This window comes from Apus apus, chromosome 2 (assembly GCF_020740795.1).
Source record: "Apus apus isolate bApuApu2 chromosome 2, bApuApu2.pri.cur, whole genome shotgun sequence".
NCBI lineage: Eukaryota > Metazoa > Chordata > Aves > Apodiformes > Apodidae > Apus > Apus apus.
The window spans coordinates 101,863,995-101,884,246 of record NC_067283.1 but is presented as its reverse complement, the minus strand read 5'-3'; the positions used below and the strand labels follow the sequence as shown (position 1 = coordinate 101,884,246).

Genomic DNA, 20,252 nt, shown 5'->3' with positions numbered 1-20,252 from the left:
GAGACTTCTCATGTAGGTAGATATTGAGCATGTAAATCAAAGTATAATGGTGAACAGCTCTGTACTGTAGGGGAACTACTGAGACTCATAAACTGATCCTGAGTTATGAACCATATCCAAGCAGAAACATGGAGATTATTTCCATTCTTGATTCTTCAGGGTTATATGTTTATATGAGAGAAAACCCAATGACATTGCTAAGAGAAATGAGTCTGGGATGTTCTTAATTCTTTCTTTAAGCTGCAGAGCATAATTTTTCTCTAAAAATGTCATTTGATGAATACTGATCTTAGTTTGACTTTTGACATTGTTCTAAATGACATCTGGATTTCATATAAAATCCTGTGTCTGGTACAAAGCTGAGACTGCCCACTGACAATGCTCATGTAATTCTCTTTAAGAACAGACAATCACAGCTACACTAGCTCCAGAGCATTTTTTTATTTATTTCTGGTGTCAGATGTGATTCAAACATTCTCAGAGGCTTCTTTGAATGAACTCAGCATCTAGCCTGTGCCTGAATCATTGCAGTTAACTAACGAGTAGAGTCAGTACTGGTTAATGGAAGGACTTGTGGATGGGGAGAAGTCTCCTTGATGTTGCTACCACCTTTGCTGTATCAGTCTGTGAAACCAGAGGCCTGGTAGGTGAGAGGGTCCCTCAGAGCCTTTTCCAGCCACAGCTGTGCAGCCTCTGGCTGGATGCCCCATTCAACTGTTCAAATGCTCCAAGCACTGGGGTTCCTTGCCAAGATTTCCATGCTGCTGTTAGGCTGCAGTGCCAGGAATGGGGTTGAACAGAACAATATCTTCATTGCTCTGCTGCCTTTGCCCCCAGCAGAAGGGCAGATGTTTGGAGGGAGAAAGGGCTTGGAGATAACATTGTGTCTGTTTCCGTGGGAGGCTCTGACGTCTCTGCGGGGCCTCACTGCATGTGGTGTAATTCATGGTGCTCATCTCTCATGCTTTCGGGATAACAAATGGAGTACAGCAGAGAAATAAATAAACAAGCAGCACTGTAAAAACAAAGATTAAATAAAAGTAAACACTAAGGAGTTAGTTCTATACCTGAAAGCAGGAACAGCCTTTATTATCTTAGAATTTCCTAGTTTTGAAGCACTACAGCTTGGGATAGGTGTGCTAAAAAGCTGAGAATAGCATAGCTACAAATGAACATTAAGCAGATATTTATTTGCCCGTGTATGCACACTGGGGAAAAGTCTCAAGTTTGAGGAACAAAGATTATTTCATACATTTTGTGATCTGGCCAGAAAGACATAGCTTGAAGAAGCGAAATTTTTCTTGAAACAATATCACTTAGGATAGAGGTGTGGCTGCATTTTATAAAACTGTTGCCAGACTGGCGGACCTAAGTGCATGTATAAAGAGTATATATACATTAATAACCTGCTTGGTCTCCAACTCCTTGTTCTACACAAATTACCCCAGGTCAGCTGTTTTGCATTGACTGCCTGCATGCAAATTAATATTGTCAGGTCAATATGCGCTAATTTAAATCTATTTATTTTCTTACTTAAAGACCAACTTTTGCCTGCATTGCTGGGACAGAGTGCACATTTTATAGAAAATAATTGCAGATTAACTGTTTTGTAGTAAATTTTAACTTCCTTGCTTAACTTGTGACTCTTTGTTGATTAATTCCTACTGTTACTGTGGAGCAGTGAATATGATACTGAAAAAAGAGCAAGATATTAATTGTACAAGTAAGGCAGAGCTTCTATCTATTCCACACATGGAAAACATTTTTCCATATGTGTTCTTGATACATCCTTTGAGCGGTCTCCATTCTGTGCAATGAAGGGAAAAACCACTGTAGAAATTATAAGTTGTAATAACAGAAAATTATAAAAATAGAAGTTAGTGTCACAGTCTAAATTGATTCATATTTCTGCAAATGGTGATGTTAAGATTATGGATCAAGATACCATTTTCACAACAAGATGGGGCACATCTTGGTACTTTTGCACTCACTCCAGAGGTGTGTGAATGACCGGTTAGGGCAGCATCTATAATGATGATATAGAGGTTTGGAGTTAAAATGTTGAGATGTGGATACTTATTTTTCCATAAATTTGTAACATATTTTTCTAAGTGTCTTGTTTAAAGTGGATCAGCTGTGAGTGAAGAGTGCTGCAGATGCTAGCCAAGAGAATAGTCAGTGTGTTAAAGGAAAAAGATGTAAAAAACTAACATTTTAATGTCTTTTGCATTCTTGCAACTTGTTATACTGATGCTAAAACAACGGGGAAAGATCCTTTTTAACAGATTGTTTTATATTGGCCTCTGTTCTTGGTGTCTGTAATGTGTCTTAAGATCTGTAGGTAGCCTGTTTATAAACAAACAAGTAGCTAAGGAAGTATCTGAGAGAAAAGCCAGCAAATTATTGGAGGAACTCTTGTTAATACAGTTGTACAGATCTGAGTGTTAGAGAACAGTTTGTCTTTTTTCAAGCTGTTTGTGATCCTAGTGGTTGGAGTTTAAATGCAGGCATGAATTCTGCCACTCAACCTTCTCTGTAGTTGTTTTCTTGTCTATAGAATAGGAATAATGCTTGTGTACGTCTGGGTTACTGAGACTGAACTGATTAGTGACAACAAAATGCTTTGAGAGCCTTTAATGGAAGGCATTAAACAACCGTATGCTATGCAGGTTTTCAGTATTAAAAATATATTACAGATGACCTGCAAAAGCAGTGGGGAGGATTAAAAAAAAGTCACTAGGATACATTTAACATGAAAGAGCAAGGAGGCTGTTCCTCAGATCCCTCTGGGAGGAGTAAGCTAGAAGGGAATAATATAAGTCTTATTTTTGCAGTAGTTCTGTAAGCAATTGTAGGAACATTTTTCCAGGCATGAAAAAATGTATTTGGTCATGCAGACATGCAGCCAGCAGCAGGTTCCACTTGTTCTCCTTCTGGACAACACAGGTGTCTGATTCATTGGTCAGTGTTAGCTTGGGCTGCCTGAAGATGATGCAGAGTTGCCTCCTGGGCATGAAAAACACTCAGCTGCTGCTCATACATCCATATATGCAGTTTGAGTTGTGTAGTCTGTCCAATCTACTTGCTTTAATTGTCTTTTGTTATAGTAAAGCATTCAGATTTTTAATGCTGTGTTAATGCAAAGGCTTTAATTTAAAAGAAGTCCAAAAGCAGGCCAGAAAAAAAAGAGAAAACAAGTCTTTGTAGTAAATGGATGCTGGGATCTTTTCAGAGCTCTCCAGCTTTATGCTTGGAGAGAGCTGAAGGGCAGAACTAGAAGAAGTTTGTTGCAATGTAGGGTTCTTAAAATTAAGGCAATTATATTTTAAAGTTTAAGCATTGACCAGGTACTCTGTACTGTACACAGTGACACTCTGAAGATGGCCCTTATCACAAAAAATGAGGGTTGTTTTTTAAGTGTGAAAATAGAATTTTTCTGTGAAGCCCTAAGGAAGAAGAATAGAGTATTTTTTTTTAAATACACCTGAATGTGTCTAGCTACTGGGAAGGGTTTGAAAGCTTAGGAGTAAGGACAGCTGAACAGGAGTGATTGTATTAGTGGACAGGAAAGACAGAAGCTTATAGATTGTAATACTGATTCTTCCATTAAGAGTAAGCATAAGATGAGGCTGTTACTGATATTTATGCATCTTTCTCATATTATTTCCCTCCTTTTTATGTAAGACTAACAAAGGTTTGGAGTTTTTGGGTCATGGCTTAATTTGAGTACTAGATGGGCACTACGTTCTGTATCGAATACTCTTTCTATAGATTTCGTGTGTCTGTCTGTCTGTGCAAAATGAGTCTGATCTTGGTCCTACTGAAGTCAGTGGGATTTCCGATGTGGACCTGAAAAGAGTTAAGATCTTGTCCAACAATATGTGGCAAGTCTTTCATATAAAATGCTTTGGAAACGAATTCCTTCCCTCACAAATAACATAGACCAGCACAGTAGGACTGGTAGCTAAGAAAGCAATTCTGGCTATGTTTTTGGAGAAAAAGGATGGTTTGGTAGTACTTTAAAAGTCAAAAACTGTAGAACAACAAGCAGTTAATAGCTGCTTTGTATCCAGTAGACAGAATGCTGTAGAATAAATGATGAGAATTTGTATCAGTTCACTATACTGCCTGTCCTCACAGTACATTCTTAAGGAAAATCATATTTGTTTTATGACTTAGATTCTCTATCTGAATCATGAAAAGACTAAGGCTTTTCTTCCAACACAAATTGATCTGAAACTTGGGAAGGAAAATATATTTGGAAAAATTTATTTTCGCATGGCAAAAACATTATTTTGCAAAGAAGAAAACACATCTATTTGTAAATTGTTTCTAAAGTGATAATAACAGAGTACATCCTGTATATTAATTCATATGCTAAATTACTGAAGCAGTGTCCAAAGTGCATTAGTGCTGGGAGGGAGTTTGGAAATAACATTTTATTATAATTAATCTGCATAGTGGAGGCTTTTTTCCCCCAATCTGAAAAACTTACTGACTAGTTTGTAAAGCAGATAAATGGATGTGAAAGCATGTGGAGGCTACTAAATATCTTTCTATTCTAATGTGGAAGTACTATCGACATTTCAGCAAACTAGACAGTTTGGTATTTCAAATACTTACAAGTCAGGGAATCGATTCAGAACTGCAGTTGCCATTGTTATTTTAAAGAAATGCTGACAAAAAGAAAAATTCTGATTCAGGCTAGGATTCTGTTCTTTCAATCTCTGCTGCTTCATAAGACACTTGGTACATCAGTAAGGATTCACAAAATATGGTATGAGGTTCCCTTGTAAAAGGAGAATAGCAGGTTGAGACAAGAATATTGTTTAATTGCTACATAAATTTTTGACTTCTTATGTTGATACAGAACTCCATTTTGATTGCTATTCAGTCATCCAGCCCCTCATAACAGGGAATGTAATTTATCTCTTTATTATGGCATTGTATGTGGTATTTGGTAGCTTATGTGGTACAATCTGATTCCAGTCTGTTACTCTTTGTGCCTCACAGAGGGGTTTCCAAGTCATAGCTTTCTTGACTGATTTATCAGGAGCTAAAGGTGTAGACCTGGCAACCTGATCTACGCTCATTCCCAGTGGAGTTTGTTTTTTTTTCATTAGGCTTTCTTTTAGGAAAAGGAGGAGGGCGTTACTGCCATTGGAGCATTTTTCGGGTGCCAGTTCTTTAAGCTGTGCATCAGTTGTATAAATTCTGAGGCAGTAAGAGCACCCAGAGCTTTTCATCCACTATTTTCTACAAGCTTCAAATTCACTGATGCGTTGGTGCCGTCTTCAAGAAATGTCATCATGACTAACAGTACAGGTTTTGAAATTTCAACAAGAGACACAGAGCATGTGTCCAACTAAGATTTTTGCCATGCCTCTTCCCAGCTCTTGGATTAACTATTTAGAGCATCTGGGAGAGTTTCAGTCTGGACTTAACTGACTGCCATCTCTAAAGTACTTCGTCTAATGATGTTCTTTCCAAGCCAAGAAATGTATGGTCTGTAATGTTACCTTATTGCTAAAACCTGAGGATGCACTCCAGATATTCGTAGCGCTCACTAAGTGTAACTTTCTGACATCGCATTTTATTTAGTGTGAAAACCAAAACATCTCTTCAGATCTGTGGGACCATCTAAAACTGAAATTGATAACTAGTGGAGGAGTCTACAGGTGTGAGGGTGGAACTGGCAGATGAACAATACACTGCAGAATGAATCTGTGTGTGTGTGCATCCATGAACAACAAACTAGATGGAGTCTAATTTCAGTGAATGACTAGAAAGGACAGAATTTTGTACAGCAGCAAAATGTTGTAAGTAATCTTTCTTGTGCTGCCTTCCTTCCATACTTACACACTTCCCTACCCTGTCATTGCTTTACTACCTGCTACCAAAAAGGAGGTCCTCTTCTGTGGTGGCGCAGTCACTAGAGTGACACAATTGCACACTGTGGTAACATGCTGTTACAAGTACAGTCTGGGTCCTGGAATGCTGTGTGTGTAGTCAAGGGGCCCCACAAGTCCATCTGTGCACATCTGCTTGGGCATTGAGGTTGTGTGTCAAGGCCTTGCACCTACTCTGAGGCTCAGTGCAGGCTGAGGCCTCTGTCTCCATGACTGAAACATTAGAATTTGCATTAAGATCTTGAACCACTTCAGAACATTTCAGAATCTTTTTGTTAAAACACTTGATGGAGCTTTGTCTTTTCAAATGGCCAAAAACTGTTATGGCAAGTTTGTGGTATGTTTTTTGTATGTTATTAACTTTAAAAATTTTGATGAGATATATTTGCTTGCTATTAGTTCCATAAAACATGTAATATAGACATTTTCTTCCCTGATGTACTCTTGTTAGTCTTACCTGGAAGGAGAGTGGAAGCCCTTGAAAGGTATTACCTTCTTGGGAGTCATCCAAGAGAGAGAATATAACTCCCTGGCTTTAGTAAGGAGGAACTGCCATCTCTTTCTGTATTGAACCTTTGCTAGGTTCTGCCACAAAAAACTAAAACAACAACAAAAAACAAACCATGAGAACCACCCCAGCATGCCAGGGGCTTGACTGAGCCCTGTCTTTTGGAAATTAGTGTACTGAAGATTTGTCTGTCCCTGTGTAGTGTAGAGGTGCCAGTAAGGTTGCAGACTTTTTTGCTTGCACTTTTTTTTTGCAAAACAGCACCACGATACCATAATGAGCAGTGCTTATCTGCTTGTGGTGGACAACTGGGAGATGAATCTGGGTGACCTGTTGGGTAAAAAAAAAACCTCTATCAAATACTCTTCTAACTAATTTTGGGTGTTGTTTTTATTTGTAGCATGCTTTTACTTGTAGTTTAGTAAGACTAGATTATTATATGTGCCCATGTGTTATCTGGCTGTGTTCCTACTGCATTTTGAATGTTTTTAATTTCTTCCTCCTTGTTCTTTCAGCATAACAGATAATAGGAATCAGTAATACTTGAAATACACTGATCTGTGGCTTCCTCATGGGAAACAAGATGAGTCACTGGTAGCTAAAACCAACAGGCATTATGTCCCTGGATTGAAATTTGTTCCTCTCAGTCTAATTATTCAAATACTTGCTTTCTCCACTGGCTTCCTCCCTGGCAGTGTGGCATGTCCTGCAGACTGCAAGACTGGGGAGGAAGAGGTGACAGCAGTTACAGCACACAAAACAAGCCCAGAGAAGGGGCCCTACCAGGGATGGATACGGACACTTGTACCACATGCTTCACCAGGATGTGTATCGCCGGTCATATCTAATAGCCCAGCCAGGCCTAGTATTTATTCTAGTCAGCAGAGAACCTGTCTCCTAGGTTTCCTTGGTTCTTGCAGTGGAGTTCTGGACATGGCAGGGGTTGCTGCTGTTGTTAAGCTGCACCTTTAGGAACGCAGCACCATGCTGTCTACCAGTAGCACTGAAGTCACTTCTACTCTCAGATGAGTGATAAAGTAGGAAAAAAAAAAGCAAAACGAAACCAACCAAACAAAACAACAACAACAAAACCCTACCAGCCCAGATATTAATTATGTCATTATTAGGTTTAGAGAGGAGGATAAAGAAAAGGAAGAAAATAATACATAGATCTGCCTATACCTTAAATACATTATTAGACCTTTCTCTTACTTATCCAGGAAAAAAACCTGTCAGGATGCCTATGCAACCTCGTGGATATGTGAAAACCCAATATTGTGATACTGTGAGTATTGCTTTCACTGTTTTGTTTGTTCAGTTTGGGTTTTTTTAAGATACAGTTTTTCATATAACCAAACTCTCTGGGATTTTCTTTAGAGTGAAACCTTTACACAAGTCCTGAAATCTTTGATTTATAGATCTTGATTTATACATTTATAACTTTATCGGGGAATAAATGTTAACACTTAGAGGGTCTCTAAACTTCAGAAATACTGACACTTCAGACATGTTTAAATAGAGTCAGACACTGAACAGAACTTGTAATTTTGGTGATTTAAAGAAAAAGGAATTTATGTAAATGAGGAATTGTTGTCCTCTGGCAATTGCCAGTATATTAGATTGCAGATTGTCTGTTCCAGGAATATCTTGGATAGGAAGAAGAATATCAGCAGTATAGGGTGTTCTCTCAGTTTCACTTTCCAGAGACGGATTGATACATACATTGTATTTTCTGAGCATGCCTATGAGTCTGTGCATTTTCACTGTTATTTTGCTGTCCCTGTTCTACGTGCCCAAAATATTCCAAATTGCTGGCAGGCAAATTTTTCCGTTTGAGGGCTACTGTGTATAGAGATAATATGTTACTTGATAAGTGGTTTTGTTATGTTTTATTAAGTTTTCCATGGGTTAGGGATATTCCTCCATACATAGCAGGAATCTCTGATGGAAGCAAATGATTACTTGTTTTCCCTGAGAAGTCACTGAAGGGAACACGGCTGAAGCATGTCACACTGATTTGTTAGGAAGCTTATACAGGTGGACTTCAAGATCTTAGAGCAGTGGGGAGGGCACACAGCCAACTTGCTATCCTGGACTTCAGGATTGTAGACTTTGGTCTCTTTAGGGACCTGCTTGGTAGAGTAACATGGGACAAATCCCTGGAGGAAAGAAAGGCCCAAGAAAGATGGTTAGTGTTCAAGGATCATCTCCTCCAAGCTCAGGAGCAATGCATCCCAACAAAGAGTAAGTTGGGCAAAAATGCCAGGAGGCCTGCATGGATAAACAAGGAGCTCCTGGACAAACTCAAAAAGGAGGCCTACAGAGGATGGAAGCAAGGACAGGTAGCCTGAGAGGAATGCAGAGAAATTCTCCTGGCAGCCAGGGATTAGGCTAGGAAGCTAAAGCCTTGATAGAATTAAATCTGAACAGGGACATCAAGGGCAACAAGAAAAGCTTGTGTAGGCATGTTAGTGAGGTCTTGAGGAAACTGATGGATAAAGTTGCTAAGCCACTACCCATAATATTTAAGAAGTGCCAGTGTGATGAAGTTCCCACTGACTGGAAAATGGGAAATATAACCCCTATTTTTAAAAAGGGAAGAAAGAAGACCTGGGGAACTACAGGCTAGCTAGTCTCACCTCTTTGCCTGGCAAGATCATAGAGCACATCTTCCTGGAAGCTATGCTAGGGCACATGGAAAATGAGAAGGTGGTTGGTGACAGCCAACATGGCCTCACCAAGGGTAAATGGTACCTGAAAAATTTGGTGGCCTTCTATGATGGTGTTACAGAGTTAGGAAATAAAGGAAGACAATCTGATGTCATCTACCTGGATTTGTGCAAAGTGTTTGATACATGACATCCTTGTTTCTAGATTGGAGGGATATGGACTTCACGGGAGAACTACCTAGTGGATAAGGAATTGGCTGGATGGTTACACTCAGAGTTGTGGTCAATAGCTCAATATCCAAGTGGAGATCAGTGACGAGTGGTGTTCCTCAGGAATTAGTACTGGGACTGGTGCTACTAACATCTTTGTAAATGACATGGACAGTGGGACTGAACGCACTCTCAGCAGGTTTGCTGATGACACCAAGCTGTGTGGTGTGGTTGACATGCTGGAGGGAAGGATGCCATCCAGAGGGACCTTGACAGGCTTGAGAAGTGGGCCCATGCAAACTGCATGAATTTCAGCAAGGCCAAGTGCAAGATTGTGCACATGCATCAGGGCAATCCCTTGCACAAATGCAAGGTGGGCAGAGAATGGATCAGAAACAGCCCTGCAGAGAGAGTCATGCGGGCGTTGGTTGATAAGAAGCTCAACATGAGCCAGCAATCTGTGCTTGCAGCCCAGAAAGTCAACTGTATCCTGGGCTGCATCAAAAGAAGTGTGACCAGTAGGTGATTCTCCCCCTCTACTCATTCTGGTGAGACCCTACCTGGAGTACTGTGTCCAGTTCTGAAGCCTCCAACACAAGAAGGATATGGAGCTGTTTGAGCAAGTCCAGAGAAGGGCCACGAAGATGATCAGAGGGCTGGAGCACCTCTCCTATCAGCACAGGCTGAGAGAATTTGGGTTGTTGAGCCTGGAGAAGAGAAGGCTCAGGAAGACCTTATAGAGGCCTTCTAGTACCTGAAGGGGCTGAAAGGGCATGTAGTGATAGAACAAGTGGGGATGGTTTCAAACTGCAAGAGGGTAAATTTAGATTAGACATGAGGAAGAAATTCTTTCCTATGAAGGTGGTGAGACACAGAAACCTGTTGCTTGGAGAAGCTGTGGATGCCCCATCCCTGGAAGTGTTCAAGGCTGGGTTGGATGGGGCTTTGAGTGACACGGTCTAGTGGGAGGGTGTCCCTCCCTATGGCAGAGGTGTTGGAACTGGATGGTCTTTAAGGTCCCTTCCAACCCAAACTGTTCTGTGATTACTAGGGTGCTCTTGGAAATGGAGCATTTGACTCTTGATGACTAATTACAAACTTGAAATCAAGGTTCTTCCACTTTGTTAAATTGGTATTTGTAATGTGTTTATAATCTATGATTTTAAGTAGTTGATTATTTTGATCATTAACCCTGCAACCTTTTGATGCTTTTTGCAAGTTTCAAGACAAACAGCCCCATTATATCTAGATTACTGGGAGTTTTTCTTTCTTGTATTGTTTGATGTTCCTTTGGCTGCTTATGGCTTAATCCAAAATGTTTACTAAAATAATCTTTCACTGCTGCTCTGACTGTTTCTCTGTTTTGGAACTTTCTTGCCGGTTCCCTGTTTTCCATCGCATCTGGTGACCCACAGCTGAAACAGCAGGCCATCACCTCCACAATCTTCATGGCCCCTCACTTGGAGAAGGATATTGAGGTGCTGGAGCAGGTCCAGAGAAGAGCAACAAGGCTGGTGAAAGGACTAGAGGGAAAGTCTTATAGGGATAGGCTGGTGGAGCTGGGGTTGTTTAGCCTGGAGAAGGGGAGACTCAGGGGGGACCTTATCACTCTCTACAACTACCTGAAGGGAGGCTGTAGTCAGGTGGGGGCTGGGCTATTTTTCCAGGCGACTAGCAACAGGACAAGATGGCATCACCTCAAGCTGCTTCAGGGGAGGTTTAGGTTGGATATTAGGAAGTACTTCCTCATGGAGAGGGTGATTAGACATTGGAATGGACTTCCCAGGGAAGTGGTGGAGGCACCATCCCTGGATGTGTTCAAGGAAAGGCTGGATGTGGCACTTAGTGCCATGGTCTAGCCATTGTGGTGGTGTTAGGTCATAGGTTGGACTTGGTGATCTTAAAGGTCTTTTCCAGCCTTGGTGACTCTGCGATTCATAGCTTGGTCCTCTGAATTGTGGGTTGGCAGATTCGTGTCTCCTTCAGGCAGACTTGCATCTTCCTTCCAATTTGCAACTAGGGACAAGTGAGGCAAGAAGGGAAACCAGCTACACTTAAAAAGCACACACCTTCCTATGCCCTGCTCTTTCTCCTGTTCAGCCCAAGCATCACGTGCACAGATAGGAAGTCTTCAGCGTGTGTCACAGATGCTGATGATCTGAATCAACAGAAAGGTGGGTTTTTTTTTGGTGTTTTTTTTTTTTTTTTTCCCTGTGAGAAGAGTGTGCATCAATATTTGTGCTTTTAAACATCACAACTTCAGGCTTGGGCACAACAAAGATTAAGGGGGCTGATTTACTTGATGATCCACCCGTACCACAGCCCTACATCCCGTAGGATCTCGACAGAGAGAAGGGGAGGCTGGTGGCGAGCGAAAGCTGTGGCAGCTGGATGCGGGGCTGCGTTACTGAGCCTGAGACGGACAGCGCCTGCAAGTGAGCACAGGCAGGGCAGCAGCCTGCCTTGGGTTCATGCCTGCTGGGCCGTGACTCCGACTGGGTTTTCCTGTCTTGCAACATTTTTTTGAAATGTCAAAAAATGTCTCATTCTGCACGGGACAAAGTGTACTTTTTCTGCTTCCCCTCTGCCCCCCCCTCCCCACCTCCCTCCCCCACCCGCTTGGTGCTCGCTTGGCCGTGTGGGCGGCGGGGCTGCCCCGTGCGGGCCGGGGTGCGGGGCGGCCCCGCTCCCGGGGGCGCGGGCGGGCCGGGGGCTGCCTCCTCCCCGCGTCTTACCTCAGCCCGTGCCCCTGTCTCCACCCCCGGGCCTGCCCGGGCCGCAGCAGCAGCAGCAGCACGGGAGGAGCGGCCCCTCGGAGCAGCCGCCCCGCCGCCCTTTCGGCCGCCTGCCCCGCCGTCGCTGCCGGAGTCCCGGCGCCGGCCCCGCCACCGCGCACACCCGCCCGGCAGGTGTCAGTGTGGGCCGCGGAGCCGGGAGGGAGCGCGGAGGAGAGGGAGGGAGGAGAAGGAGGGAGGCAGCGCCACCGCCCCTCCTTTCCTCCCTCCCTCCCTCCCTCCCTCCTCCCCTGCCGCCCTCCCCCCGCGCCGCCGGCGGCCCCCGCGCCCGCCCGCCCGAGCCAGACTCGCTGCAGACAGGCGGCAGCCAGCGGAGCGGGCAGGGCGGGGGGGAGGAGGAGGAGGAGGAGGAGAGGCTGGGGATGAGTTGGAGTCAGGCACAGCCTCAGCGCAGGGAGCGAGGCTGCCGGAGACAGGCAGGGGGAGGCGGCCAGGCGCCCCGTCCGCTCCGGAGGAGGCCCGCCCGGCGCGGGGACGGGCGGCGGGGGCCGGCGGGAGGTGAGTGCGTGCGGCCGGCGGGACCGGGGCGCGGCGCGGCGGAAAGTGCCGGGGAAAGTGCGGGGAGGCCCGAGTTGAAGGGTCGGGGAGCGTGCGAGGGACGGGGCGGCGGCTGCCGGGGGGCTCTGCCGGCGCCCGCCCGCCCTCCCTCCCTCCCTCCCTGCCGCGGCGGGGGATGCCCCCGGCCCCCCAGAAGCCGCTGCCACGCCGGGCTGAGCCTGTCCCTCCGCGGCCACCCCCGCCTGCCCCCTCGGGTCCCGCCGAGGGTGCTGCCTCGGGGTCTCGGCCGGCGTGAGGGGCCGCGGCGGTGACAGGTAGCGCCGGTGGCGGGGGGAGGCCTGGGCTGCGGGGAGCCCCGCCACTGCCCGCTGCTCCCCGCCGCTCCCCGGGGCCGGGGGAGAAGCCGGAGCGGCGCCCGGCGACGCGGGGCGGGGAGGAGACTCCCGGGGCTGCGGGGGGAAGGCGGAGGCGAGCGGGGAGCGTGCGGCACCTCCGAGCCGGCGGCTCCCGAGTAAGTACTTGTGGCTCCGTCTGGGCGCTCCCCTCGCCTCCGGGTGGGTGCGGTGCGGCTGGGCGGGCAGCGCCCGGGAACAGCCCTGCCCGGGTCCTGCCCGGCCCTGGGGGAGGGCTGCGGGGCGGCTGCGGGGCGGCTGCGCCCCGGGGCAGCGGCGGGCACCCCGCTCCCGGCAGGCAACTTCGCAGGAGGGAAGAGCAGCGGCGTGGCTACCGGGCTCACGCACAAGTGACCTATATTTAATGAAGTGCCTTTGTTGTCGGGTTTTTTGTGTGTTTGGTTTTATTGTTGTGTTGTGGTTTTTTTGCCCCCCCCCAAAAAAAAAGTTTATTAGCGGAGGTCTGGCTTTATCTCTCTGTATCTATGCCTGCCTGTATTGTGTGCGTTGAAGACATGCATCCCAAATTTCTGAATCGTGTGCTGGGTTTTCCATCATCTAGGTGGGGAGGTGGTTCTGCGTAGGTTGTGGTTTGATGCTTTTGCTGAAGGGGCAAACACACCGTTGCGGTGTAGGTTTAAGTTCACTGAAGAATAAATAAACAGGAAACAGGCAAATGCAGAATTAAGTTCTGTTGTCTTAGTAGACCTTAACTGAACACCTACGATGATGAGGGTTCTAGTGGGGCTGTTTTCTTTATCCTTCATACCTTTTATGAATAGCAAATACTGGTTGTGCAAGAGAACAGAAACCTGGTGCATAATTTTATGTGGTAGTACTAGAAGTTGTGTTTGGTGTTATGAAAGTTTATTGGTCTAAAACACGGGCATGATCTTGTCAGGAAATTGTTCTTGCGAGCGAAAAACTTGCGTTAAAACGTTTGTGGAGTGGAAAGGTGCATAGCATAGCATGAAGAGAGAAATGTGTGCAGCATTGGACATCGGAGGCTGGTCAAAAAGGGAGAGGGTTTTTGCCGGTAAGAAAGCCCGAGGGGCAATTACTGGTAGACACGGATGAGATAAGAACGTAGATGCTGCCTAAGTACGGTAATGTTCCTTTCTGGAAAGCATCTTTTGGTTTTCATCCTTCAACCCCTGAGTGTGTTGATTATACACAAGTTACATTCTAGCTTCCAATTTCATTTCCAGGATAACATTTTGGGAAATCTACTGGTTGCAAGGATTCATAGTTGTTAAAATAACTTAGGATGCACTGTTGAGTAGAGTTGAATAACTGTGTGTGGTGCACACATGCATGGTTCCACTAATGAGAATATAAATATTATGGCTTTGTGGTTGTAAATAAAAGCAGCAGTTTTGCTGGAAAACCTGTGCACTGCTGGGAAGCAGTCTAATCAACATCCCCTCGTCCATATTAGCTGAAATAGTGATGGTACTCTGAGCATCTATATCTGTACTGGTTTTTTAGCACCAGGTATTAAATTACTGTGATACATGAAGCGACCAGCATGAGGAGAACTTAAATTGGAATGTGTCAACTATATACAGTTATGTATAGAAGTAAAAATACGTATTTTTATATATTCAGTGTTTATAGCAGCATATTATTTCTAACTCTTAGGTATGTGAAGATCTTTGTTGCATATGCATAAGGCACGTCAGTATTCTCTAGCAAATTCAGATGCCTGTGTAGGCCTAAATGATGATAAAAGTGTAACTCAGAATGAATTAACAATGTGAGACAGTATATTTCAGGCCATTGGTTTATGTTAATTGAAACATTACAGGCACTAGGCAGCGTTTTACTGATGAAGTTTGAATTCAGTCTTCAGTATCGTAGACTTGCTATAAGAAAGCTTGTGGAATTAGATATTTGGGTTCCAGATTGAGAGACAGTTGTATTAATTTTGGTAAGACTGAAGCTGTTAAACAATCACTGAACCTAAGAATTTACAACTAACTTGTCCCTTTGTTATTTTAAAGTAGACAACATGCTGTTTTCTCTGCATAGGCCATTTAAGGTTAGACTTGGAAAGGTGAGTTCATAGTTTTCTGTGCAGTGAAGGTACCATGTCTTTTTTTTTTTTTTTTTTTTTTCGGGGGGGGGAGGGGGGAGGGTGGGTAAGGAGAAAGGGGAGAAGTTTTCTGTCTGATTTTCTTGACCAAAAATATAGTTTTTATTTCCCAGCTGTCCTGCAGTACTCTATCTAGCTGCTGCTACTGATTGCGTTTAAGCAATGCTGGCTAAAATAATTTGGAATACTTTCAGGGTGTGATGTGCCTGAAAGAAGTAAATTATTATTGAATTAATGGAAAGGTATCTTAAAAGTAATTTAGCTCAGTAGAATCCGTAGCAGAGAAATGAAGTGTTAAACAGTACATGTCTGCCCACTAAGTCTTGCATGGGCAGGAATGGTTGTTGCATTTAGTTTGTGAATGGTCTTGGAAAAGTTTTTCTCTGTCTGGAGTTCCTAATGGCCTGAAGTAGCTCCTTGACAGTGAATTGCCAGTTACGGAATACAAATACTTCAAGGAGTTTAGAGATGAATTTTTCTGCAGATTGGTTCTGTGGTAACCGTGAAATTCTTCAATGGCACCAAGCTAGTATCAGCTGCTCGTTAAAGACACTGATGCCAGAACAGTGGTGCATCAGTTGCTGGGAATCCAACCCTGTAGTGAAATGATTCATACATATACATTTTCTTTTCTCAGTTGACAGCTATTTTTAAGAATAGCCGTCTTGCCTAGAAGGTTGATATCTAAGCAAAGGCAGCATAGATAGCTAAAAATTTATTTCCCACCAAACATAATCTTATTTTTGCCAGACTTCTAATATGTACACTAAAGCATTTCAGTTGAATTGTTTTAAATTTATTCTATTTAAGTCTCTGGTGCTAATCAGTGATTATAGAGGGATCGTGACATTTTGGAGCTACTGTCAGGAAGCCAGCAGTTTTTTGTACAAACCAAGATTATGAGTTTGAAGTAAATAGCAATTTGAAGCAATTTCTAATAAAAACGGATAGCAACATCTAGATGATCACGGATTACCCAAATAACTTACTGAAACAAATGGCATTCTCTAAATATATGTCTGCAGAAACAGACTTAGAACAAAATACTGACAGACGTCTTCAGTGTACTTTTTTTTTTTTAATGTGCTGCACTAGCGGAATATTCCAGTGATGGGAAGTTATTGACCTTTTTTTTCCCCCATTGTGTTCTTCTGAATCTTGTATTTGATAGATAAATTTGAGTCCTTTATTTTAGAGAGGAGTTTTATTTGCTTACCTCTGAGACCCTCAGTTGAGCAATAGTAGCTATAAGGGGACTTCAGTAGAAGGAATGTTTGCAGGTGAAGAAGAGTGACCACAACATTACAGTGCGTTCTGTATTTCGTGCTGGCAATATGTCTCTATTCATCATCTATATGTATTTAATATGTGCATTTCAGTAGCGCAGGCCTCAATTTAGCATATTTGCAATATGCTAAATGCAGATGTGTTTTATTGAATGCTTTTTCTTATTGTTTAGTTAAGCAGTGAAAATTTGCAAGTACCCATATCACCATTCATTATCACTGAGCATAATAATAATTATCTTCCTGATTAAGATTATTTTGGTGACAAGGGACAACAGACTGAAAATTAATGATTTTCTTGATGTTGTGCTGTGTCTGTGGTGTTCGTATCTGCTTTTTTTTTCTCTAAAATCCTATTGCAAGCAGCACTGTCACCTTTTAAACTGTTTGGATGATCTTGCTCTACATCAAACTTACATTTCAGATAGAAGACAGAAATTAGAATAATCTAAATGTAATTTCTCTTCTTATTGCCAGTGGAGAACTTTCCAAGATTTGAAGTAAGTTTTCTTTGTGCCAAATGGCTGACTTCTAGAATAAAATCTCTCAAGGGTATGCAAAAAGTCCTCTGGTTAATATATTGGCATTCCCAGAACCCACTAAAACTTAGGCAGGTTGCCAGACACCACTTAATGAGGATGCCGAATGTCTGGCACAAATCTGCATGAAAACTAGTGAAGAAGCTGGGGGTGGAAGTGCGTGTGGTGGGAAGAGGGGCCAGGGAGGCAAGGCATCCACACCCATAGTTTATTTTTAATGTCTGTATTTTGCAGAGAAACTGATCAGAAATCCTTGCCATTGGATTTTGAAAACTCATTGGGCACAATAATATGGATACTCCAAATTCAGGTAGCTGTGTTCTTAAGGGAATGTAGTTCTGTTAACAAAGTAATTTATGAGTTAGGGGAGCTATTTTTTGAGGAGAGCACCAAATGACTCTGGGTAATGATAGTGATTTTATGTTTTATTATCTGCTAAAACTGAAAAGCATTTGAAAATCTTACTAGACAATTTAGGAAACAATGGAAGTCAGTGATTGCCAGCATCCACACAGAAATGCTGTTAAAGTTACATGGCAGGGATAAATAAACTACTGCTGCTAGAAAGGGTATGCTCAGTGTAAACCTGTGGTGTGTGGCTCTGCCTGATGCCTCTGCACTTAGGTTTTGCTATGTGTTGACTAAAAGTGCAGGTTTAATAGACTCTGTGGACTGATAGCTAGATAACTTTTTAAAAAGTCGGTCGTAAACCAAGCTGAGGCATTTTTCCATTACAGTGTGAGTAGAAACAATATATTATTTTGGGTTGAATCAAGTGTTTAGTCCTAAAGAATTAACCATCCCTACTAGATACAGTACTATCAAATTCATATTCATTCTTGCTTCGTATGTCATTAGCACCAAATGGAATGTTTAAAGGTGTTTACAAGTCCAAAGTAATAATGGATCACTCTTACTTAACACACAGTTAAAACCGCACAAAAGTCTCAGTGGAAGAAGGTAGTTGTTAAAGAAGGTTGTTGCTTCATATCTCAGTTACAGACTGCCCCCTCCTTTCTCTCTATGAAATGGAGAACAAGTAGGTTACAGGTGTGAGAAACCAAAATAATAGGCTCAGCTACACAACATAAAAAGGTAATTAAAAAAGAATAACGTATTTTCCTTCTAATAATCTTTGAAATGAAGAGTGGAATTTGTGTTTAAAGAATAGAGTACTGTTTGAAGATGCTTGCAATTACCAGGTGCTGAAAAGTAAAGCACAGTTAGCCTTCTGCTAGCATGTGCTAGATAATATTAGGCAGATGAGTCAACTCGTATTTTAGAATTCTGAGTAAAATGAATATGTTAGTGCTGTATCTAGCAGGGATGTACTATATGTAATTATCTAAATGTAGCAGTTTTTCTTAAACTATGGGGTGGAAAAAGTAATAAATATTCTGCTTTTGCTTAACTATTAGTTACTGAGTCTAGTGATGCTAGTTCATCGAGGGTATTTTGGCCTCTTTTATCTAGACTTTCATCTGGACATTTGCCATATTTGCATGGGATTTTCATAAGACGAAAGTGAGTTACCTGGCTTCTGCCCTATGGGTCAGAGTTGAGGAGAACAGTAGAAGGTGTGGGAGAGAAGATGTAAGGTATGCTTATATATAACCTGCCTTAATCTCCATAGCTGTTGAACTGGTGCCTTCTGTGAAATACCAAACTGATGTGTGTTTTTCTCTCACAATTTCACCTTAATAGGTGACTGGTTTTGTAGGTTGCCTTAACTAGGGTTAAGCAAAATTACATTGAACGTTTGTAAAAAATGTATGCAGATAAGATAACATATTCCTAATTTAAAGACTGCACTTGCTCATATAAAAGCTAGATGTGGGCTGACTAATAGCCTATGTTGGCCAGTGCAGTTAATGTGTAGATGTTTTGTTTTACAGAAGGTTTGTGTAGACTGTAATTCCTTACCAAACCTGTATGGGTAGTGGAAGTGGACAGGAAGTCAGTATTTCCAACATGGATGTTTTCTGTTTGTGACCCTTTCACATTCCTGTTACTGTTTTAATAACCTTCCTAGCAGGTTTTTAGAAACAGTAGATTGAGATTAACTTTTTGCAAGCATTCAATTTTCACTTAAAATGTTTAAACCTATGAGTTATCTGTATTTAATCGGGTAGCCTGACATGTGATCCATCTATCCAACCAAAGCAGCTTGACTAATGTTAAATACAGGTACTGTTTGGTGCCTACTTTCATGTAACATGTAATAATAAACATTTTTTAAAAAGCTACCATCTGTTGATGAACAGAAATACTGCCAATGTTTGTCAAATGTGTGCTTTATCTGACCTGTTCTACTTAGCACCTTATGGTGAAGCTTTCTCATCAAAGTATCTTACAAATAACTTTATTCTTACAGTGCCTTATTAGATTGATAACAACAGGGGTACAATTTTTTAATGTAGGGATTAGTGTACCAAGGATTAGGGAGATAAACATCTCTTTAGGTGCAAGAGAAAGTCACCTGCAGTGGGCACAGAGATGAGGATTCTAATTCACAGTTGAATTAGAGTTGAAAATCACTGTACTATTCTAATGATCTTTACAGCCTTTTGATGAAAATGACTGCAATAATATAAAGTTTTTACAGCAGAAACTCAAAGAATGTATGCAGATTGGTCTCCTTTTTCATAGGTGGTGGCTGGGCAAGTAGGTAAATTTCAGGAAATAAATATCCCCATGCTGATGTGTGTTAGTGCTGGTAATGCACAGTAATGAGTTAAGAAGTGTTTGGTTTGTGTTTCTTTTAAATTTTGCTTGAAGTTAGCTAAAACCATACCAAAGCAAGAAGAATTAGAAGTAATGTAGAGAGGAAAAAGAGGACATCTATCGGTTGTAAAATGGGATTTAGATGTGTAAGATATTCTAAAAGTGTCTTTTGAAATGAGGAGCTCTCTCTTCAGCTGAATATGCAACCAGCAAGAGACTCTGCCTTTTCCCATTCCCAGTTTCCCCCTGGGTATTGTTAGAGGTTGGAGACAAAAGCCTTTATCATGTCTACATGGAGACACCAAAGCAAATCACTTTAAAGTGTCAAGTCGTGTATGTTGGAGTATGTTAACTTTATGTGTGAAGGCTGTGTTGAATATAGGACAGCCTTATATATTTAGCTTGAACCAATCCAAGGTCATTTTACATCTGAAGGAGAACATAGTTCAGAACATAAGTTAAATTACAGTGATGTAAAGCCATCTGTGTATGTAAGAGAGCCTGTTGACATAGATGTTTACCATGCTTCGACTTCAGCGTTTTACACTGTGTCACTTGTTACTGATCAGTTTTCATGATGCTGCTATTAAGAGGCATCTTAGATGCAGCTGGTTGCAAACTTTCGAG

General features: G+C 42.5%; 1 protein-coding gene across 4 annotated transcripts in view; it reads left to right on the top strand.

Annotated features, from left to right (window-relative positions):
• Positions 1-12,473: 12,473 nt before the first annotated feature.
• LDLRAD4 (low density lipoprotein receptor class A domain containing 4) overlaps positions 12,474-20,252 on the top strand; it is a 293,120-nt gene continuing 285,341 nt past the window's right edge. For 2 of the 4 annotated variants that reach the window (XM_051609860.1, XM_051609857.1), the window contains exon 1: positions 12,475-12,589. The gene's annotated coding sequence lies outside the window, so the exon portion shown is untranslated. Of the gene's footprint in view, positions 12,590-18,417; positions 18,500-20,252 lie in introns of those variants that run through there. The other 2 variants (XM_051609863.1, XM_051609859.1) reach the window with 2 other exon arrangements.